We start from the raw sequence: 22,174 nt of genomic DNA, 5'->3' as shown, positions 1-22,174 counted from the left end.
CCTGAAGAAGCTGCAGCCCAGTTTCACTTACACTGCTTGTACCTGGCTGCAGAGAAACTGGTGCAAACCCCCGTACATGCAAATTTGGGGATTTTTTCTGCTTAGCTGCGGGATACTCCCTGTCAGAATAACCTAAACGCAAAATGCTGTTTGGAAACTGAATTAGGGCATCATCTGCTGAACGCACCAATGTCCAGCATCCTTCCCCTCTGCATGGCTGCTGGGCACCCCTCTGGGGTTCCCACACCGGCTCACAAGCAGACGGGTTTGTGTGCAGCTCCAGCCAGTCACTGTTGATCTGCCCTAATGCAACCCATTTGGGCTGAAGTGTATCAGAAAACATCCATGTGGGTGAGAGCTGTCCCCCCGGGCAGGGAGGCGCAGCCTCCTCGCAAGCCCAGCTGGCTCCAGAGGATGCTACTGCCCACGGGCAGGCAAACTCCAGCTCAAACGGTTTCAGTGTATGCCTTCCTCACACTGCAGAGAGCTTTCATCGGAGCGCAAGCACCTTGGTCAGTGATCACCGTGCTTTGTCTAGCACGAAAATCAAATTAACTTAAACATACGCTTATATTTAAGTGTAACTGACTCCTTGATTAATCCCCACAAAGAGAAATCCATGATCACTCCTCTCTCGATAACCTTTTTGCAACACTGGGGCCATGCTGCATTGCCTGCGTGATCTTCACAAAGTCTCGGTCTTCACATTCCTCAAACACAAACAGTAAACATTGCTTCTGACAGCAGTTAGCTAACATTCAATTAAAATTTTTATAAGGTCCAGTTCTGAGATCTGAAGATCCTGATGGATTAAATACAAGTGTTAAAACATCAGTGGAGAACGTACCTAGGGCTGTTACTGAGGGAGTCTGAAAAGATGCAGCTCCACACGGGAAGGAAGGTGAAAATCCAGAAGGATCCAGCCTGAAACCTTAACACAGCAGCCAGTGAAGTCCACCAGCGGGAGCTTCAGTGGACTCACAATATTCTAGTTAAAATATGCAAATCATTCATTTTTGCCTGGATAGTGAAATGTGTATTTTAAGATAGGCCTGGTTTGGAGACCACCAGCCTCCTGCTCCCTGCTTCTTACACCCGCAAGTCTCGTTTAGACACCAGTTAATCATCAGGGAGGTGAGACCGTCCAGGGTCCTGCTGCAGCGAGCAGAGTTTCCTTGACCTGAATCACCCTGAAAATTTTACTGCAGGATTTTTGCCATCGTTGCATTTGTCTTCAGGAAAATGGACAATGGGAGGCCTCCACGCCTGGGGTGCACACCTTGCTCTCTGCAAGCCCCTCCTAGCCACTGCCCCATGCCTCAGGCCCACCAACACAGCCTATTTCTCAGTGCACAGGAGCTGGTTTCATCCCAGCTTCCCTCCCCCCCCCCCCCCCTTTCTTTTTCCTTTTCCTTTTTCTTCCTTTTTCCTTTTTTTCCTTTTAAACATAGACTATTTTGGTTCATCCTTTAGCACTCCTCACTGTATAAACGTAAGGAACTAACTGACATCAGAAGCAAGGTTTTGCTATGTTAATTACAGCAGCCCCAGTTCTTTTGGAGCTGCGTGGAGCAGCGTGCATCGCAGCAGCCCCTGTGGAAAATAGATCACCGACACGGCGCTGCACTTTCTCAGGCTGCGGCACTGAAAGCAACCCAAAGGAATTAGGTTTTCTTGATGCCTAAAATTAACTGCAAAGAAACAGTACTTGCCGTGGTGCCTACCCCAAGTAAAAGCATTGGATGCTTTTCGTGGCAGAAATTTAAACCAGTTTGATCTGTAATATCCACACCAAGGAAACCCATTGTCACTGCGGTGCAACAGCCTGCCTAATCGGCAGGACGAGGGTGACTGCTTCAGCAGCCATCCCTCCCTCGGGAACCCCATCCCACACGAGGTCCCGCTTTCACTCTTGGCTCGTCCTGCAGGCCAGGGCCAAGCACCTGCCCCAAAATGAGGAACAAATCTCCATCCTCAAGTACACTTAGTAGTAAATAAAATCACTTTCGATGTCACCATAACTTTCAAATCAGCTGGAAAATTGTGGTTATACAGATTAGAGCGGTCACAGACATGCCATTTCAGGCAGCATAAACACAGAAACTAAAATTAATTTTTACCGCACCACATTGTGATAAATGGACGTCACATTAATTTCTGGAAACCTTCAGAATAGTAAATGTAAGTCTGAAAAATAATGCACTCCTGGAAAATGTAGGACAGTTGGGATGTGAAGTTAAATTTTGTGATTTATAGCCAGATACAGTTTTGTGCAGTCTTTCAGTTACATTCTGTTTTCCTTGGGCTGCTGGTTACTGAGGCCTGCTTCCTTGTTGGCAAAAAAGGTAAAAGGATGGTGGGTCTCATCTTGAACCTTTCTGGGAGTAAGCTGGTTTTTAAACAACAAAAATTTAAAATATTGGGGTATGGATTTATCCCAAGGTATTTGTTCTTCTTTTTCCCCTTGCAGTCGTACTTGCAACTACCGTTTCACACTCCTGAATCCTGCACAGCTTGAATAAAGACTATTTAATGGTAGTGAAGAAAGACTATTTAATGGTACCCATACTATGGATAGACCTTCAAAGTGCCATACCACCATCTGGTGCTGGTGCCCCAGGAAGCCCTATGTGATGGGCAGCCCAGTATGATTGCACAGCATGGGGAGCAACAAACTAGAAAATCACTCCAACACCCCAGCTTTAAGAAGTTCTTTTACATTAGCCTTTAAGGCTCAATCTGTCTGTCTGTCTACCCAGTAATTATGCCAAGATTATCACCATGGCACTCAGGAAAACAGGCAGCTAGGGAGTCCTTGGTAAATTTTATATATATATATATATATATATACACACACATACACATATATATAAACACTACCCTTTTAATAAACAAAATATTTATGTAGTTAAGATATTTTTGAGCCTCATGCTTCCATTCTCCATGAAGCCTTTACCTGGATATGCACATTTTCGCATTTATTGTTAACACAAGATTTAAGCGCATATCTAAGGGTTTAGGCAGTGGAACTGGAAAGCTTTCCATGGAACCTGAATCGTTAGCTGCAGCTTACAGCAGCCGAGCACTGAGCCTTTGAGGTAAAAACCAGGGTATTGGGTTTATTCGGGGTGGCCTGCAAGCACCGGAAGGGAGCAGTGCTGTGGGGTGCGGATCTGGCCCTGGTGCATCAGCCCCAAAGGGTCTGTGGTCATATGGTGTCCTGGGCACCTACAGTTGCTGTATCATCACCATGCTGGCATGTCACCCCATAACTTTGTTTATTAAATAGCATCATCACATTTGTTGGTTTTGCACATCCTAACATCTTCAAATGACTTGAGAGGGCTGTTCAATATATGTGGCTTGGCAGTAAATAAAAGTTAGAAAAGAAGACATAATACACTCTTTTTCCAAGACAGCTCTGGGTCAACCTTTACACTTGCTCATTTGCAGTTTTTTCTATACACCTTCCACTCGTAATCACCAGCCAGCACTCCAGCATAGTCAGGCTGTTCACCCATGCTCTTGTGAGAGCAATTTCAGTGCACAGGTTTAAAGGTTGCTTTTGAAAACAGGTCCAGCAAGACTGGTGTGTAATCTCCTCAGTAGGGCCAGGCAAAGCTCTTGCAAGCCACTGACAAGGACAAGCATTAGGCTAAATATCTTACAAATGCAATTTAAATACATTAGGGTTTCTGTGCAAGAAGGCCACGCTGGAGCACAAAGAGCGGGAGAGCTGGAGGTGGACACAGTCCGCAGGCTTTGTACCTACACAGTGCCCGGCTCCCTGCAGAGGGGACCGGATTCGTTTCACCACCATGCAGCCCTGAGAAGCCGGCTCTGATGGTATTAATGCCAGCCGCAGAGAAGGCTGGGTCCCCTCACTCACCAGCAGTGCAGGGCAGTAGCCAGCAAGTGCCTAGGGAGCAGGAGGGTGTGGGTCCAGCCCCAGCCATGGTCTCAGTTCAACTGCTGGCATTTCCTTCAGCAGGAGTGAAGTGAGACCTTTAAAGAAGAGCTTGAAGGAGTTGAGGGAAGCCCCAGACACAGCCCCATTCCTGCTGAGCAATGCAAGTGGAGAAGTCGGCAGTGTGGTACAGCTGTCAGCAGCAGCAATACCAGACACCAGCACAACCGCCCACCCACTGTGAGCTGCAGAAAGTCTAGAGGAGAACAGCAAAAACCATGAGCAGTTTAAAAACATGACCTAGGAGGACAGGTTTAATGGTGTGACTGTGTTTGGTGTACAGGAGAAGAGGCTCAGGGAGGATACGCTTATGATCTCCTTGGAGGTAAAGGGGTTTGCAAAGAAGAGCAAACCAGTACTGCTCCAAGACCAGGGCAAGGATGATGCACTCTAATGGCAGCAAGGGAGATTCGAGCGTGGCGTTGAGGAAGAACTTTACCATTAGAAGCACAGGAACAAGCCATCTCCAGACATGCTCCAGCCCTTTTGCCTTTGTTTTTCCCTACCAGGTGAGGCAAGAAGCTAGTGATAGTATAGATACACCTAGTCTTGTGTCACAGCAGGGAGACGGACTGAGCTGTTCCTGAGATCCACTCCAAACCTGCGCTCCTGCAGTTATCTGGTCCTAAAGCTTTCCAAATCCTTCCATGTCAAATTTTATCAACACTACTGTTTGAGTTTTAAGTGGATAATCCGCTCAGCCCTGCCAAGCCAAGTAGTGTATTTCAGAGAGTTACAGGCTCATCATTGGGGAGTTTTTAAGACTGGCAGGTTCATGTGCTTTCTGGATAAGCAGGGTGGTGGAGACAGACAGGGGTGTGACGTGAGGGCATCGCCAGCAACAAGCTCCAGAGCTCACCACACAGAATTTACATTTCCCTGCAAAATTCGGGTGCTGCTCCAGGTAGCCGGAGCACCCCACTACCACCACCTGCCAGGAGCCAAGGCTTCGTGAAAGGAAGGGATCCCAAGGTGGCTGGGAGGTCACACATGCTCACAGGCAATAGGCAAACATGACAAATCTGGAACAGAGCTGATAAATCCTCCTCTGCACAGACAGCATGGTTTTCCATTTTGCCTTTACAAGCTTCAGTAGACTGCCTCTCACATACAGTATAAATGAGTCTCTGTTTGGGGAGGATCACTGCAAATGAGCCGAGCATCTGAAGCTCCCACGAGAGTCAATGGCAATCGCAGGCACTTGGCTTCTCTGGAAATGGACAGTGTTTTACCTTTCCTCTCATAATGACAAGAAGTTAACAGGGAAACCAAGAGGATAGTCCTTACACCCTCCAAAGCGCATTTACAACCTGATGGACAGGTAGCAGACGGGGAGGACTCCCAGGCCCTGGGTGCATCCAGCCCCCAGGTGCTGGCCGAGGAGGTGCTGAAGCCATCACCGCCAGCAGTCCTGCCGTAGGAGGGGAGGGCACACTGCCCAACTGCCCCAGTATTTCTCATGGCATGTCACATTGCTGCTGTTAGCAACTCAGTCCCTGGGCCAGCATGGCCATAGACCTATTAGGCACATCCTGCAGCTCCTTCTAGCTGTGATAGATCTGTTCTAAAAACACATTTCCTCTTTACAGAACTGTTTAGTGGTTCTGAGTAATTATTCCCTGTGATACTATTTTCCATAGTTTTAAGAGACAGTGATTTATTTTACTGCTGTCCGTCTAGTAGATTTTCATCTCCTCAGGAATACAAGTGCCAAGAAAGGAGACAGTGCAGACTCCCTGTGATTGTACATGAAGCATCGGCAATAAAAACTTGCAGCAAGTTTTCATTTTCTGCTTTCCTGAGCTAAGTTTCTGCAGAACTGACATCCATTTGTCAAAAGGCATTATTATGAAGCAATACCTATGAGCGCTGATATTGACTTACTGTCTCTCTGAAATTTCTTCTCATCTCTTTCCAACAGAGCTGAACACAAAGCTGGCACCGTCTCCAGGGAGCAATTCAAATAAACTTTTAAGCTAGCACCAATGCCCAACGCACCTCCTTCCAGGACTGGTGAGACCTCAAGAAACTCTCTGGGAAGAGCCGTGCAAGTGCCGCTGTGGAGAGCTGTGAGACGCACTCTCCTCTGCTCCGGAGGGGACAACGCTAAAGGGGCCATCATACGATGTCTGGGCAGTGGTCACCCAGGGGATGAGTTATCGCTTTCATTCATACGCAGATCTCCCAGGAAACAGCAAAACACCCTCTGCAGCACAAAAGCATCCTCTACATTAAGAAATTGAGCTGAAAATGGGACATAGCATTTGTGGGACCTGCAGCCGAAGGAGGCGATTACACAGCAGAGGGCAGGGCTGGCTCACAGCACATAGGTGTGTATTTCCCCCCTTTTTCTACTCAGCAGAGCAACCTAATGCCTCAACAGGGGAACAGAAAGCTGAGAGTGGGGCAAACCTAAGCTTGCCATCTGCTCCGGGCAGGCTGGGCTAATTCGGGTGTGTAATGCCCTGCACCTCCTGCCATGTCCTTCGCGCGGGTAGGCTGCCGTTGCCGGCAGGCAGTGGCGAGGAGCCAGCGCGCCCGTGCACCAAGAGCCTGCATTATGGAAATGGCAGTCTGTGATCATAGGCAGTCTTCTGCCATAGGGGCAGAAAAAGTTTTGGCCGTCTTTTTCCCTTGTCACCTCTGCCTGCCATTATCCCTTCTTGCGCTAGAATAAGGAGGTCAGCCAGACCCACACAATTAGAGGAAATTGTATAAGGTTGACCTTCTACCCTGCCAGGTCCTTTCAAGTGTGGGCAGTCTTTATCAGTAGCAGCATAGAAAACACAGAAGAGATGTGCTTATAGGTGGGAGAATGAGATTGTTAAGACATTTTTTTCCCCTCACTCTCCACAAACTAAGATAGTACCTCTGCCACTTGGGTGAACTTAGGTTATTCCCACTCATATCTGGCAGCCCGTGGTTTCCTCCTTCATCTTGACTTCTGCTATTTTCATTCTGTGATGTCTGTACTTTTGCACTATTGGGAGTGGATTGTGTGTGGATCACTAACTTTTGGACAGGTCAGCTATCTCAGCCTGAGCACCACTAGATGGATACTAATAAGAAGAAACGAATACATCAAAGAAAAATCTCTCTTTTTCTCCTCATATCCCTCTCCCAGGCACGCTGCTTTCTTCTGCTCTTGTTGTTGCTGCCCTTTCTCGCTCTGCATTTATGCTCTGATTTCTGCAGATGGTGCTGTACCAAGAAGAGGTGAAGACTGACTTTTTAGGTCTGTTGGAACTACGCGAATGAGCCCGCATGGAGCCTCCCCTTCAAAAAGGACGATGTAAAAGAGATAATGCATGCTACAAACCATGTACAAAATTTAACGAAACAATTAGAGCCGTGGCTGTTAGGACACAAGTGACAGTGCTGTGGGGAATGCATCAGCAGAGCGTACAAGTGGCTGTTTGAAGGAGAGATCTAAACCCTGGAGTGCACAGGCGCCTCCAGCCCAATTAAGTCATCTGACAGCTGGAGATGGCTGTAGCTAATATTTGGCCCAGATGGATCTAGATAAGTGTACCATGTTTGTCACTTCCTTGGCAGACGATGAGGTGCAGGAGCCCTGAAAGAGCTGAGCAAACACCCCTTCATCTTGGACAGCTTTAGGAGACTTAAAAGTGGAAACATGGGGGGTTGCTGTGGTTGGTATAATAGTTGTTCTGAGGACATTGTCCAAACATAAGATCAATTCCCCTTTATTTGTAAGTGGTGGAAGCTGGTACACTGACCGTTATGTCAACAACAACCGTATACTTGCCTTACCTGCCATCAGACCATATGTAACCCAACACAGAGACACTAGTGAGTTGGTCACGCAGAAGTGTTGGGGACCAGAGTCTCTCCAGCCGCACTGATCATGGCTGGAGATGTGCACATGTCTCAGCTACATTGGCGTAGCTGTCTCTGAGGGCCTAATTTGGCTGGCAAAATCTTTGCTACTGATGGCAATCCCTGAAAAGGAATTGCTCCAGCCTGACTGGCTCACAAGGGCTGCAGTTAGGAAGAAAACATCCCTTTACCAGTAAAGGGAATAAATAGGATTTGAAATCAGGAGGATACAATAAACCTGGATTCCCCAAACACTGTTCCTACGGCACCAGCACTTTGAGGACTTCCAGGGCAAAAATCAAGTATCTCACATGGCAGAAGGACTGTGCTGGGTAAGAGCTCCTGTTTCTGCTGCACTGGCAGATTACAGGAGACCAGGCTCTGAAGCTGAGAAATTTCATGGTTTGGACCCGTGAATTCAAAGTAGTTAGGCCCTAGGAGCTTTGTGGAAGACTCAGGATGCTTTCCCAAAGCAGTTTGGGTTACCTTCTTTGGAAACACATGAAGCCAAAAATTCCCCACAATGCAAAGGTCTGCCAGGCCACTGAGCATTTGGTATGGTCCGGGGAGAAGGGCGACAAAGCTGCTGGTTTCCAACAGTGGAGTCAGTTTGTGGGGTAGTTACAGGTACACAGAACACTTGCCTAACCCCTTCCTGATCTCCTGGCTTTCCTTTTTTTTTTTTTTTTTTTTTTTTCTTTTTTTTTTTTTCCTCACCCTTCCCCAATTTAAGCATCAGCCATAAGAACAGTGGTGTGGCACAAGGAATAAGAATTCAGTAACTCCACCCAGTCCAACCCAAAGTGCTCACCCTGCCTTGGCCACATTATTAACAGGCCTGGGCACAGCAAGCAGTTGCTGAAGGTGCCACGATGTGCAAAGGAGCCCTGAGACACAGCCCACATCAGAGAGATCTTCCCAAGCTTGTGATTAGGCACAGCGGAGAGAAGCAAACCAGAAGTGCATGACAAATTAATGGCTTTGCAATTTGTCACTACAGCAATGGTGCGAGTTCGGGTATGCAGACCAGGCTGCCTGGTACCAGCCTCAAGGCACTCTGGGCAGATAATGTGTGCAACATGTTCTTGAAAGACACAGACTTTCAGAAATAGCTTTCAAATCTCTTTTCAAAAACTATAAGCCCTTATTAAACTAATTCTTCTAATTAATTAAGCATCATTTGTATTATCTTAGCAAACAAGTGCAGAAACACTGAGGTTCAGTGACCAGTTGTTTCCTAGACTCCTTTTTGCACAGGATATTTGTTTAAAGTTGTTTTAATGGCCATACCTGCCTGTGCTAAGTAAAATAGAATGAACCTTCCATTAGTGCAACTTGGAGATAGCATCTCACTTGTGGTTTCCGTTTTTCAGATGCATTAATAACTACAGCCCATATGAAATCCCAGCATCAAGGACTCACTCCAGGTTGGGTTATTAATAAGCCAGTGGGAAGCTCTGCTGACTTCTGCAAAGACAGCCTGACCCCCATGTGCAAAGGCAGTGGGAGATGCATCCAGGGTTGGTCCGTGCAGCCCTGTGCCCCTGGGGCACTGCTGGGGACCAGAACCAGAGCCAGCTGCCTGCCAGGGCAAGCTCAGGTATCTCCTCCTGGGGCTGCACCTTGCCTTACCCTTCAACAGGCAGCATGTATATAATTCTATATACATGGGACAAACACACACATGACCTGTGGCAGCGGAGGCTGGCAGGGGCACAGTCGTGGGTCAGGCCACCGGCTGCACTCCCAAGGATGGCACTGCCAGCACGTCCTGTGGCTGAACGCCAGTACATCCCAAAACCTCATGCCCATGGTGAGGCTAGCCAAGCAGCCGGTCACCAGCTCGTGCTGCGGCCACCTGCCATCACCCACTTCAGCACAACAGCACAGCAGCCCCAGCCTTTGCTCCATGCTCCCGGCTCACGTTTGGGTTTCCAAATACATGTTTCATGCAGTATTTCAAAGACTAAATACCAGTCACCTCTGACACTGCTTGCTTTTAAAACCTCATTTGATATTTGTATGTGGGGCTGTATTTTCCCTGGTGGCTTTACCGAGAAATTATGGTAGATTTAAATTTTTCCAACACAATTATTTTCCTGAATGTTTCTTGCTAGCTGAAAAATAGTACATGGGGAAAAAAACAACAACAACAAAAAAATCAAAATCCTAAAGACACTGGGTCAGGAAACACAAGGTCCTCCCACATGGCAGGGTGGTCCCAACCCTTGTGGCAAGGAGCTCACAACCACCCACCCACAGCAGATGTCTCAGCCCCGCCATCCTCCTTTGGTCATGATCTAACACTGTATTACATCAAGTGTGAAATTAGGATACCACAGTTTGCTGAAGAAGGCGATGCCCAATTTTGTCAACAGCAGTGGTGGAAACATTTCCACCTCCAAAACTTTTCTGCGCACATTGACCCTTCCTGCCCAAAGCAGGGAGGTTGATGCTGTTTTCCAAACACCTCTGCTAAGAGATGAGGCAGGTAGAGACACACAACCTGAAACGATTTTGGTGCATGTGCCAGGGAGACCTTACTAGGACTGGACCTCAGACAAAGAACTGCCTCTGATCCCAGCAGTACCTGCAGGAAGCATGGCTGGTCTCAGCTGTCACTGTGCCACCAGGGCAGGCTGCCGGCCACCACAGTCCCTCATTGGCGAGGCAGAGATGAGCCCAAACTGATGAAAACTAACCCAGATCACTTTGCCCCAAAGCTCCATGGGAACACTCACGCGTCCCCATATGCCACTGGGGCCCCTCTGGGGGAGGGAAGGGACATCAAGGAGTGGCAACATCGTCCCCATGGCAGCGATATGTCACATGGGATTTGCCCCCACCCTAGTGACCCATAGCTCACCATTTCCAGCAGTCATTTTTTGAGGAATTGGCTGTCTCAGGGCTGCCCACAGCAAGCCCCACATCCTGCTGAGCCCCTGCATTGGCACAGCCCTCCCACTAGCCTGCGCTCGGACACCCCCGCGTCTCTGAGCTCTCCCCGTTTGCTAACATCCCCATTAGCTGGTAATGACTAACATTTAGAAAACATATTTCCTCCCACATGGTTCCAGAGGGGTTTGCAAACTGAGCGACAAGAGCTCGGCGGAGGGACTGCTCTGCTCTCTGGGGCAAAGCACCACAGCAGCTCCAGGGTGTACGGCAGCCCAGGAGAAACCCCACGCACTGGCACTGCTGTGGGACAGTGGCGATGCCAGCAAGGGGCTTGGCACGGGGGACAGATTCCTGCATGCAGAGCTGCCCGTGCAGGGGAGGTAGTCCCCAAACCAGGCCAGCATCTCCCAGGCATCAGCGGTTGCTGGTGTCCCCAAGCAGCACTGCATTCCAGCGTGGTCGGTGCCCGGTGGGCAAAGGCTGCCCAGGGACCACCAGCGCCAAGGGGGGCTTTGCACCATGGGCACCCACTGGCCCACATCTGCTGTGGGGGCTGGGAAAGCCAGCAAGACAACAACCGTGACAAACTTCTGCTACTTTCCTAATTTTCTAAATGTCCGGCCATTAAGCGTTTATTTCAGATTCTTTGCCACGGAGTCATTACGCATTCAGGTGGAGAGGAAAGTGAGCTCCGCAGGAGGCTGACAGTAATTCTGCATTAGTTAAGCATTAGCTGACAGATGTACAAAGCAAAGCCATTACTCCCGTCAGCCGCTCTGCCCGGACTCCTGTCCCTATTGTGGGGCTCCTCCAACCAACAGCTTCAGAGTGCCACATAAACGTGGGGACGAAAGCCTAGCAAGAAGGGGTGTCAGTCGTCATTAGAGGTGAATGAAAGCAGGGGGGAAGGATTTTGTCTGGAAGGCAGTTTGGCAAAGTGCTACCATTGCATTTATTTATTTCAGTGCTTTTCTGTTGAAGCAACGTCACAGATACAAACCTTTCTGCCTGCATACAGGCCATTTAGAGTGGTATCCTGGCTTCAGCTGGGATAGAGTTAATTGTCTTCTAGAAGTCATGCTTACATAAACTTCAGGTTGCTAAATATTAAACAAATTTGAATTTATTTGAAATTCAGTCCATTAGTAATGATACTGTAAAACCACAAGAAATCCCTAGAAAATTTAGCCTCCAAATAGCTTTGACTAAATCACTTACTACATACTAATCACTAAGTACTATTAATAGGAAAAGAAATACATGAAGAGATCACTGAGCCAGGATCCAGAACTGTATAAAAGATCGATGCTGCTTTTCTGCAGAGCGAACTTTAAAAAACATTAAATATCTAGAAAATCAATGCAAATTACAATTCCCTATGATTACTGTTGTTGGGTGCAAAAGCAAAGATACACGGAACAAATAATTAATTCTCTGTAGTATTTCTATACCCCTCCATCATCAGCATGTCTGGGCCCTGCACAAGCCTGAGCACTGTCCCATCACCAGAGACAGAGACTCTGCGGTTAACAAACACACTCAGCGCTATCAGGAAGAAATTTCCAGTGCGGTAGAAAAAACATGGTGTCTCAGACAAGTCCTTGTCTGACAGGCAGACCAAGTCTCAGACAAGTCCTTCCTATCGCATACTATTTAATGCAAAATTATGCCCAGGAACCTAAATAGCACATTATAAAGTGCTTAAAGATATAATAAGACACACATCCCCCCAAACCCCACAGCCCTCTATTCTTGCTGTTTATCAGATGACATCCATGTTAAAAGCTTTTGCGCAAGCAAATGCAAAGATACAGTGGGAACAGGACCTGCACTCCCTCTGTGTCAGTCTGTGTGAGGTTCCCCACAACCACAGAAAATAAGGTTCAGGAAAAATTAAAATTTACCACTCTCTATGATCCTGATGAGACTCAGCTGAATACTTATTTCAAACATCTGAACAAGATCTACTGAAGTTTCAGTGCAATTAATTCCTCCCAGTACAGTTCTTGCTATTTTTTGCCCCCAGTACTGTCACTGCTGTGCAGTTGCAGTCCTTTCCTTCTCTGGGCAGACAGTATCAGCAGTGAAGATGTTTCCCTTTAACGCACCTCAGAACAGCTTTTGTCTGCTTTTAGTTTCTTCTACAAATGGGCCATACAACAAGAGGGAAGCGAGGATGGCAGGTGCAGCACCGCAAGCAGGAGTCACCTTGATGGCTATGTGCATCTGAACCCCCCAACAGCGCTGGGCTGCCAGCAGGGCTGCTTTGGGGGATACTCTGCCCCAAGTCCAGCAGCTCAAGCCAAAACAAACCCTTTCTGCAAACTAAACTAATAGCAAAGGAGAAGAGAACAGTGCATTCTGAGAGCCAGAAACCTCCTATTGTATCATTTCATTTTTAAGTTTAAATCTAATTCACAGATGAAAGACCCTGTAAGCTCATCGTTCCCTTTAGGATCTGTGTGGAAAGGCACAGAACAAAGCTTATACCCACCGGACTTTCTCACGGTCCTGTGGTGCTTCTTGCCCAACATGCAAAAGCCTGTCTTGCCTTCCCTCTCTCTCTCTCTCCCACCTTTAACTACTTGGACATCACCCACCTTTTAATGACTGGCTTCAATATTTTATTGCCCTGTACCGCTTTCTGTTAAACCATCCTTTATCATTTCCCTCCTGCCCGTTACACGCTCCCCCTTAATAAATTATTAAAGCATGTATTTAGATCACAGAAGCAAAGAAATTAGATTACATTGATCCGCAGCAATTTGCTCCAACACCGTTTCATGAAACAACATCCCTGCCGTGCTTCATTCACATCAGACCTCAGCACCAAACTCTCACCTCCAACATTTTCATCGGCTCAGCATGTGGCTAACTTGGGAGCCAAGGGCGGGCTCAGAGCAGGGGACACCACGTATGGTGGGGATGCCCAGGGCTGGCAGGGTGTGTGGCTGTGTCGCCGCAGGGTGGGTGCTTTGCAGGATGAAAGGAGGCACCCACAGAGGGGGTTATCAAACTTGAGAAGGAGTATTTCCTCTGTCTTGCATTCCTTTTCTCTTTGGCAGCATTCTTCTTAAAGAAGACACCAGATGGATTTTTAATTATTTTCAAGACTTTCCTGAAATACCAATATCTCCATACAGCCCTGTGAGCTGGCACGGGCAGCTGCGGTACCCCCCCAGGGACAGTGCGTTCCTGCAGGCCTGCGATGGTGGTGGCACAACCACGTCCCACAGCACTGCAGAGGGGACAGGCAGCCATGGAAGGGGCTCACAAATGCATCGGGAAGAGATTACAAGGGAATCTTGCAATCCATCCATTTGAATCTATCCAATTTTGTCCATGGACAAAAAATTTTTTAACACCCCGCCACACCTCCCAAATTTGGTCCTTCTCCAAAACACTCTAGTTATCTCATCCTGCTGTGTCACTTTTTTGACACAGCAATTTAATTTCAAATGGAAACCAGCAAAACAGCCAGAGAAGTGTCACCGGTAGGGTACCACAGATAAACTCTACGAGTACCAAGACCAGTCTGTGCCTCCAGGGAGCTTGTAGTTCCGCTGTCAGGAGGAGTTGAGCTACCCCATCCCATGGGAAAAGGCTGTGACTGGCAGGCAGGTTGGGGTGACTGCTGGGGACCCTGGCTCTTTCTGCACAGGTTGGGAGTCCACACAGGTGCTGAGGAGCACAGCTGAGCCCAGCACCGGCTTCTGAGTGGGGCCCTGCCCTGCTGGCTAATTGCAGACAATGCACAACATGGGCAAAACCCACTTAGCTTAAACAACTTGCCTCTGTGGGGAAATACATCTGCATCCAGCTTGGCATATTCAAAGCAGAATAGCTATTTCTGACCAACTAAATCCATTATCAACCTTATTCCAAGCTCTGAAATTAGCCTAGGCTGAAAGTACAGACGAAAACTAACATTAATCAGGTAACTTGGTTTGTGTCTAAGCGCAGGAAGTGACTTTGTACACCAGTGGGACAGAGGATTGTTTTCCACAGTGAAAAACTATTCCACTTCACAGGGGTTGCAGTTTCCCAGGGTGGACAGACCCAGGATGTTGGTACGAGGAACACTGCTCTGCCCAGGCCAGCAAGTGGTACACCAGCAGCATAGGAAGGTCCTGCCTTCACGGGACTGTGGTGCCAGGTCTTGGCCCTTTGCAAGGGGGATACTGGATGTGCCAACCTCCCCAGCAGCCTAGGTGCATCCCCCGGCCAGGTGACCTCTCAGGCACAGCCATGCTCCACCCTGTGGAGACAGGAGCAGGTATTTTCCTCCTAAGACTTCTCATTTCCCCAATAAGATATTAAAAGGGATCCGTTTCATTAGCAAAATTGGAAAGAATAATCATACAGCTGTACAAAATAGCAGCAGCCGGGGCACCTCGCTTGCAGACCCCAGCACGGCACTCACTCTGCAGATCTTGCTAATGCTAGTTTTATTAACTTCCCACATCAAAAAATTGAACTAAACTCTCTCCTTCAGAGTCTCATTTGAGGCTTGTGAGTAAAGAGTTTTCAAGCCCATTTTGCCACTGTGGAAAGGCAAGAGAGCCCAATGTACAAAGGAGGCTTTTCTAACTCTGGGAAGTTTGGAAAAACCCAGCTGTTTAAGTGCTGTTGCGTTTATCAAACCTCTCAGTAGCATATTTGGGAGATCCTTAATAGACAAGCCAGCCTGTGTCTGCTACATGTTATCATAGCAAAGTAACGTACAATTTTCTACAGGTTCTGTAACATCTAGGTGGGTGCAGTGCTTTCTGCACAGGAGTTGATGTGCTGCTGGATACCTGCCTGTTGGTCCCAGTGCCCCTGAACACTGGGGTCACCCCTCCGGGGCAGGCTGGGGCAGTGGGCAGAGGCAGGGGTGTCTGTTTCTGGGTTTGGGGCATTTTTGTTTGCTTGTTTTTAAAACTCAGAGGCAGCTGGCAAAGAGCATTCCTCTTTCTGACCCAAATCCATTTCAATGTTTGAATGGAAATTTCCACCTTTGTAACCAATTTTTTTCATTTCATTACACGTGCTCTAGGTAGGAAGCAGAACAAAGAAAGGGCGAGGAAGCCCAGAAACAACTTTCTGCCCCTCTCCTCCCCTGTTCAGCTATGCAAGCTTTCACTGGCAGAACAGAGGTGGAGGACAGATGCAGAGATAGGAGAAGACCTTTGATTTGCCCCAGATAGAACAACTTTAAAGCAAAACTGCAGTTTTACTCCAGTGAGGGCTGGCGATTTTCCTAGCCTCGCGGTATTACTGAGCTTTCCTGCGCCTCTCGCTACCGAAGGACGGGTGCGGGCTGGCGCCGCAAAGCTGCTCCTCTGTGCCCCGCCTGAAGGCGGCGGTCCGAGCAGGCTTCATACTGAATAGATGCAGATACTGTAGAATACGGCGCTTAAACGGATCGGTATCAGGGAGACGATCAAGAACTTCTAGCACATTTTTCGGACATAAAACGACCCAGCCGAGCAAGCCTCAGGCGCCTTAGTGTAATGTTTCCTCTTGCCCTTCCCCCCCCTTTCTCTTTTTGAAGGCTCCCAGAAGCAAGCTCCGACCCACGAGGCCCGGGTCCCGCAGACCCGCCGCTCCCCTGCCAGCACGCCTCTCGCCAAGCCGTCCTTCCCCGCGCTCCGTGCCGGCCTGCCGACCCCCGCCCGCACGGACGCCCTTCGCACGGTCCCGCCGCCGACACCCAGCTCCGAAAAGCCGCGATTTAAAATCACGCCGCCGCCGCCGCCGGCCCCGCCCCGCGCCCCCCGCTGCCGACCGGCCCCCGCGGGGGGCGGCTCCCCCCCCCCCCCCCGTGCGCTCCCCGGTGCGCCGCTGCCCCCTGGCGGCCAGAGGCGGCAGCGCCGCAGCGCTCCCCGCCGCGGCGGGGCTGGCGGAGCGGGGGCGGGGGGCGGCGGTTCACCCTGCGGCCACCGGCACCGCTCTGCCCGTCCGGGGCCGGGCCTGGGAAGGGGGCACAAGGAGCGGGGGGCGCCTCTTTGTCCAGCTGCACGGGGACTCCCCCTTTCCCCAGGGCTGCATCCGTGGGCTCTGGAGAGCCGGTACACCCACGCGCGGCTGAGGACACGGGTGGTCTGTGGGTTCCGCGCAGGTGTCCGTCTCCACCAGCAACGGCTGAGGCAACTCAGCATTTCTGGGCTGTCTCAAACCCCTGGAGTAAAGCCGAGCCCAGGCAGGGGCTGCTCCAGCCCAGGAGTGCCTCTCAAACTTTTCAAATAACTCTCAAGCTTCCCATTCGTCCTGACGAGCCGCTCGCATCTCCCATTCACTTCAAAGTCACAGCTTTCCTAACCCTCACAGCCCCTTCCCTCAAAGCTGGAAAACTAGTACCAGGGCCCCTGCAAGTGGGACAGCCAGAGGAAGCAGAGCACAGACTGGTACTTTTGTGGGTGAACAACTTAAAAAAAAGTCACAGAGCTGAGTTTGGCGTAGAAGGGGCTATTTTTCCCTTCCCTCACCCCTTACGTCACTGCTTTAGGACTCAAGGCACGTGGCAACACTTTGAAGGAAAGGCTCAGCACCGGAGAAAACAAAGGCACTGAAGGAACCCCTCAGCAAGCTCAGGAGAGGTGCGACAACCCCTATAGGAAAGGCAGGATCTGCAGGCTGAGGCACTAGCTGTGATTGCTAGCCAATGGCAGGAGTAATTAATAACACCATCTTGGCTACTGCCAGGGCTGTAAACCCAGAATCGTTAGATTACCTACTCTGCCCACCCATCCAGATGACTTCTCTAAAGCAATTAACCCCTTGGAGCTCCAAGCTGCAGCGAAACCGGTGTATCAACAGTGGTTGTGGCAAGTCCCTACAATGACAGAAGAAATAAAAAAGTTGTGGCTTCTGTGTGTAAACCCCTAGAACTTGGGGCACACTACATCCTTGTCAGCAAGGGTAAAAAGCTTCCCAGTTATTAGATGACTTTCCTCTGCCAAGATACCTGGATACTCATATCATATCCAATCATCTTTTTGTGAGAAAAATAAATCTCTTAAAACTCAACAGCATGAGGCTTGTTTTCACAGCCACGGCTTGTTTCTGTGGTCTTTAATAGGCTCCCAATGTATCTCCAAATCCCCCCTAAAAATATGGATTTGAAACACGAAATTCTAGTATTTTTCTCCAAAACCAGCACCAGTAAGTGTTCTCCCTTCTGCTAATGGAACCAAGAGAAAAATAAGCCATGCAAAGATTGTATTGATTTCTTTCACCACAGCACAGCACTAAGTCTTTCAGCTGCAGCTCCAGAACACCATCTCCCATCTGAAACACAACTTGCCTTCTTTGTACCCAGAAGTGCAGCAAGAGCCAGCTCCTGCCTGTGGCTGTGTTTGCTGATTGAGTCCACTTAGCCAACCGAGTCAGACAGAAACAGTGTCTTTGTTATTTACTACCTTGCTGCTTTGCTGTTTGAAAGTTTCACCAGAAAAAGGGTTTCTATCACTCAGAAGTGCTCAATCTACAGCACACAGGCTGTGCTTGGCTTGACAAACCAACTCATCCTGCCCACAGCCTGTCTCTGCATCCGACCTTTCCACACAGTTGTCAGTAGCAGAAATTTTTGTAAGATTTAACCCAAGAGCCTAAATGCTTACAGCGAGAGATGAAGAGGATTGAAACCTCACTGCTTCCACGAGATATCTGCTGTTGCAATTTCAGTGTAGCTCACAAGAGGCAGCAGATACATTTCCAAGAAGAGTTTCTACTTCCATTCATCCCATTTGCATTATGTGGCTTGCTTCAACGCATCCAATTAGTTTACACAAATTACACAATCTAGCACTCTTCCCTCCAAAAGTCAGAAAGGAGACTCAAGCAGACGTTACTAAACTGTTCCACAGCTGGTTTGCACTGAACAGCATAGGAAATTGCTACTAAATAAAGCAATACTGCTACTAAAACAATACAGTGATGCTTCTGTTTGCTTTTCACATCCTAGGAAGCCCCACAAAGCTTTACGGATACAGAACAGAGCATTCAGGTGTTAGGACATGTCTGAGTTGAAGGTGTACAGTCCACCACAAGGTCTCTCCAACACCCATGTGTAGTATGGCACACTCTCCAATTACAAGATTGCATATTTAAATAAAGACACACCACTTCTCTAATTGAGTGACTATCTATCTATTTGATAAGGAGCAATGCATCATTTTATTTACCATCAGGGTTTTTTTTTACTATAGGGAATATAATGAAGGGAGTGCCTTTGGTTACCACCCAGCATTTAGCGCACAGCTTCCTGCTTCTTCTTTGTCGCTTGTCACTGAGGTCAAAAGAGTCAGAGGATTTGGGGTACCCATTGCCAGCATACCAAACTGGGTACTCAAAGAAGTCCTTACACAAACAGGACCCAGTTACAGACACTTTTTACATGGTTAAAGGCCTAAAGTTACACGGAAAAGCTGTGTCAGGCAAGAAACTCCAGGAAAAGCATCATGATCTTTGTGATCTCTCAGCTCTCAGGCTTAACATAGCGTTAGAGGATTAGAGTCTGTTGCTGACTTTCGTCTATGAGGAGCCTTCCAACTTCTGCAACATCCTCTGCCTTTATTATGTAAGGTGGCTTTAATTTTAAAACAGCCCAGATATAGAGACAAACAACCTGCGCAAGTAAGTGAACAATAATCAAACACAACAGAGGACAACTATAACTGAGGAATACAGCATAATCATTATACATCCTATCAGGGATGGGACTGAACTGGAGCCCCACTTCAGCATCTTCTAAATATTTGATATTGCAGCTTTAGCATTGTCAATGTAGCCCCAATACATAAAACCAGCACTGAACACAGGCTACATACCTTAAATCAATCAGAACTCAACAGTTAGTTACTGACACTTGAGTCTAAGATTTACCCTGGAAATCAGGAATTATAGTTACAGAGGATGCCAGAATTTGGCAGTGAACATTTCTGAATGATTAGTTCTCAGTGAAGGTATATTAGAAGCTACTAAGACATCAAAGTAACTTAAGTACTGTCAAGCCAACACTGTACATCATTTCATTCATAACAGACCTGAGAATGGAAACTTTCTTCCCTCTACATGTTCCACTTACATCCCCAACAGTATTATACCCCATTAAACACTATAAAAGGATGATGAGGATAAAGTACCAAAGAGGAAAATACCCAATAAAATATATACTTTCACAAACATCATTAGAAAGTTTACAACACACAAATGAGCACAAAAGAAAGGATAAGGGCTTTAGGCTCACACCATTTATTCAGCCCACAGACCAAGTAAAACCAAGTAAATAATATCACAAGAAGAAAAATCTTCTTGCCTGGTACGCACACAGCACTCATCTTTAGCAAAACTCATTAAAACAAAACCAGCAAACTAAAAACCTATCAAAGTATTTGTGTATGCCCAACCCCAAGTATCACAGGTAACCATGAAAAAACAGTTTGAGAAAGAATACACAAATAGGAAATACTTAAAAGAACTGCATCTAAAAACATTAAAATAGTTAATCATCAAGCTTTCATGATCATGCACTCAGACACTTAAGCAACAGCACTCAGCAATTAACAAGCAAACCAATATTTGTATTTTTTTTAACACATCTGTTACAAAGACCAAAGTTTACTGCCAGCATACCACAGTCAGGTACATAACCCCCGGCCTCCTTACTCACACTCTGCGTTTGGAGAACACTAGAAATCACCTTCATAAACCAGTAAATTTTCTTTCTCAATCCTACAGCTCATGTGAGTGCTTGAGGGGGACTGAACACACAGGTTTCCCCACAGCCTACCCAGGATTCATACCACACCTGGGTACCACAAGGCACAGAAACAGCTAAGCCCACTGTGCCCAGGCTTTACACACAGCCCTTTAACAATATGCACAAGCAAAACTGCATTAATTGAAGCCTGCTTTTGCAGTTTATAGATTACTTTAGACAAATGTCTCATGAAGAAGCTCTTACCTGCAGTAGGGCCCTCCTCCCAACACACTGCCAGCAGCAGGCAACCCTGCCAGGTGGGGCAGGTTAGCTGCCTGTCCCTGGCACACGGCTCACCTGCCCATCACTAGCTGCCGGCTCGTGAAACAACAGGATAAAAGAAAAACACAGGCAGAGGGAGCAGTGCACTTTTCTCCCTGGTCTGCAGTGGGTAGAGAGCACACCAGGCTCATTTTGCCCATGGAAATAAAAGGCAAAGCAAGGGCACCGATTCCTCCCCCTCAGTTGGGCTGCAGCAGCTGCTGGGCTCTCTGCAGCACTTTGATCTGCTCAGGCAGGAGAGCAGCTTCAGATGCCTCTTTGCTCTCCATGATTTGTGTTGAGTTCCCAGACTTCTGGTGAAGGGCTGGCAGCGAGAGGTGTCTTCCCCCCTCAGCAGCTCTGACCAGCAAGGCGCAGCGCAGCCACCAGCCAGGGAGCTGGGCAGCCTCCTGCTCCCTTTGCCAGCACTCCTCTTCCCGCCTCTGTCGCCTTAGGTGCATGGCAAGAGGGAAGGTATCAGACTGAAATGCGGCCGTTACGTTGGTACACTGCAAAAAGAAGTTACGTGCCCCGAACCACACATTTTAAATGAGAAAGTCACTTTCTCTTGCCTTGGTTACTCAAACTTTGCCAGACCTCTGCAGAATGACTACAGCTCAACAACATTTTCATTTACTCCAGATACAACATTTAAGTTCAAAAGCAGGTCAGAGTAGCACTGGTGTTTGTCTGAAGAATACTTTAAATCCAAGTTTTCTGTCAGAAAAGTAAATCTGGCTAAAGTTGTAAGAGTGCAAGGAGAAAAATACAGTGCCTTTAAAATATACCACCACATGAGCCCTGAGGACATCTAAATCAACCGTAGTACTGGCAATATGAAAAGCATTCAATAATTCAAGCTCTCTGGGCCATATGTCAGCCTTAACTACAGATGAAAGTTATCTTTCCTTTTTCTACTTGATCACTGGAGCAGGATTCTGGTTAAAATCTCATCTGATACATTTTCTTTGTAAAACATGATGTAGGCCTCGAGTGACTACTGCACAACTACGCAGTTCAGAAAATAAACAGCAGATTGATCAAAGGATGCATCGAGAGTCATTTGGTGTCCACAACGCACCTTCTGTGGGCCTCCGACACCGCCACGCTTTCTATTTATTCCCATCCTCAGGAGCAATACGAAGTTTCGAGGACCAGGAGATGGACAACTGGTGAAGCTTCAGCCGTCTTCGCCCCCGGCCGGCCTTAGCCAGCCAGCAGGTTTCACACAGCCCTGCAGTCCATGCGCAACCAGTAGCTCTAAGGAAAACACAGACATCTCCAGAAACACACAGGTGACTAAAAAAACAAGCAGCAAAAGCAGCTAAGTGCGAATTCGCTCTCTCTCCTTTGCTTTCCACAACCAGCGGCCTAGATCAGTCTGGGCTGGCTCGCACCTGTACTGCCACGGCTGAGGCAAGGCCTCCCGCCCTGGCTGCACTGCACGGCGGGGGCAGGCGGCA

This window comes from Accipiter gentilis, chromosome 7 (assembly GCF_929443795.1).
Source record: "Accipiter gentilis chromosome 7, bAccGen1.1, whole genome shotgun sequence".
Classification (NCBI taxonomy): Eukaryota; Metazoa; Chordata; class Aves; order Accipitriformes; family Accipitridae; genus Astur; species Astur gentilis.
Note: the sequence above shows the minus strand (reverse complement) of the source record.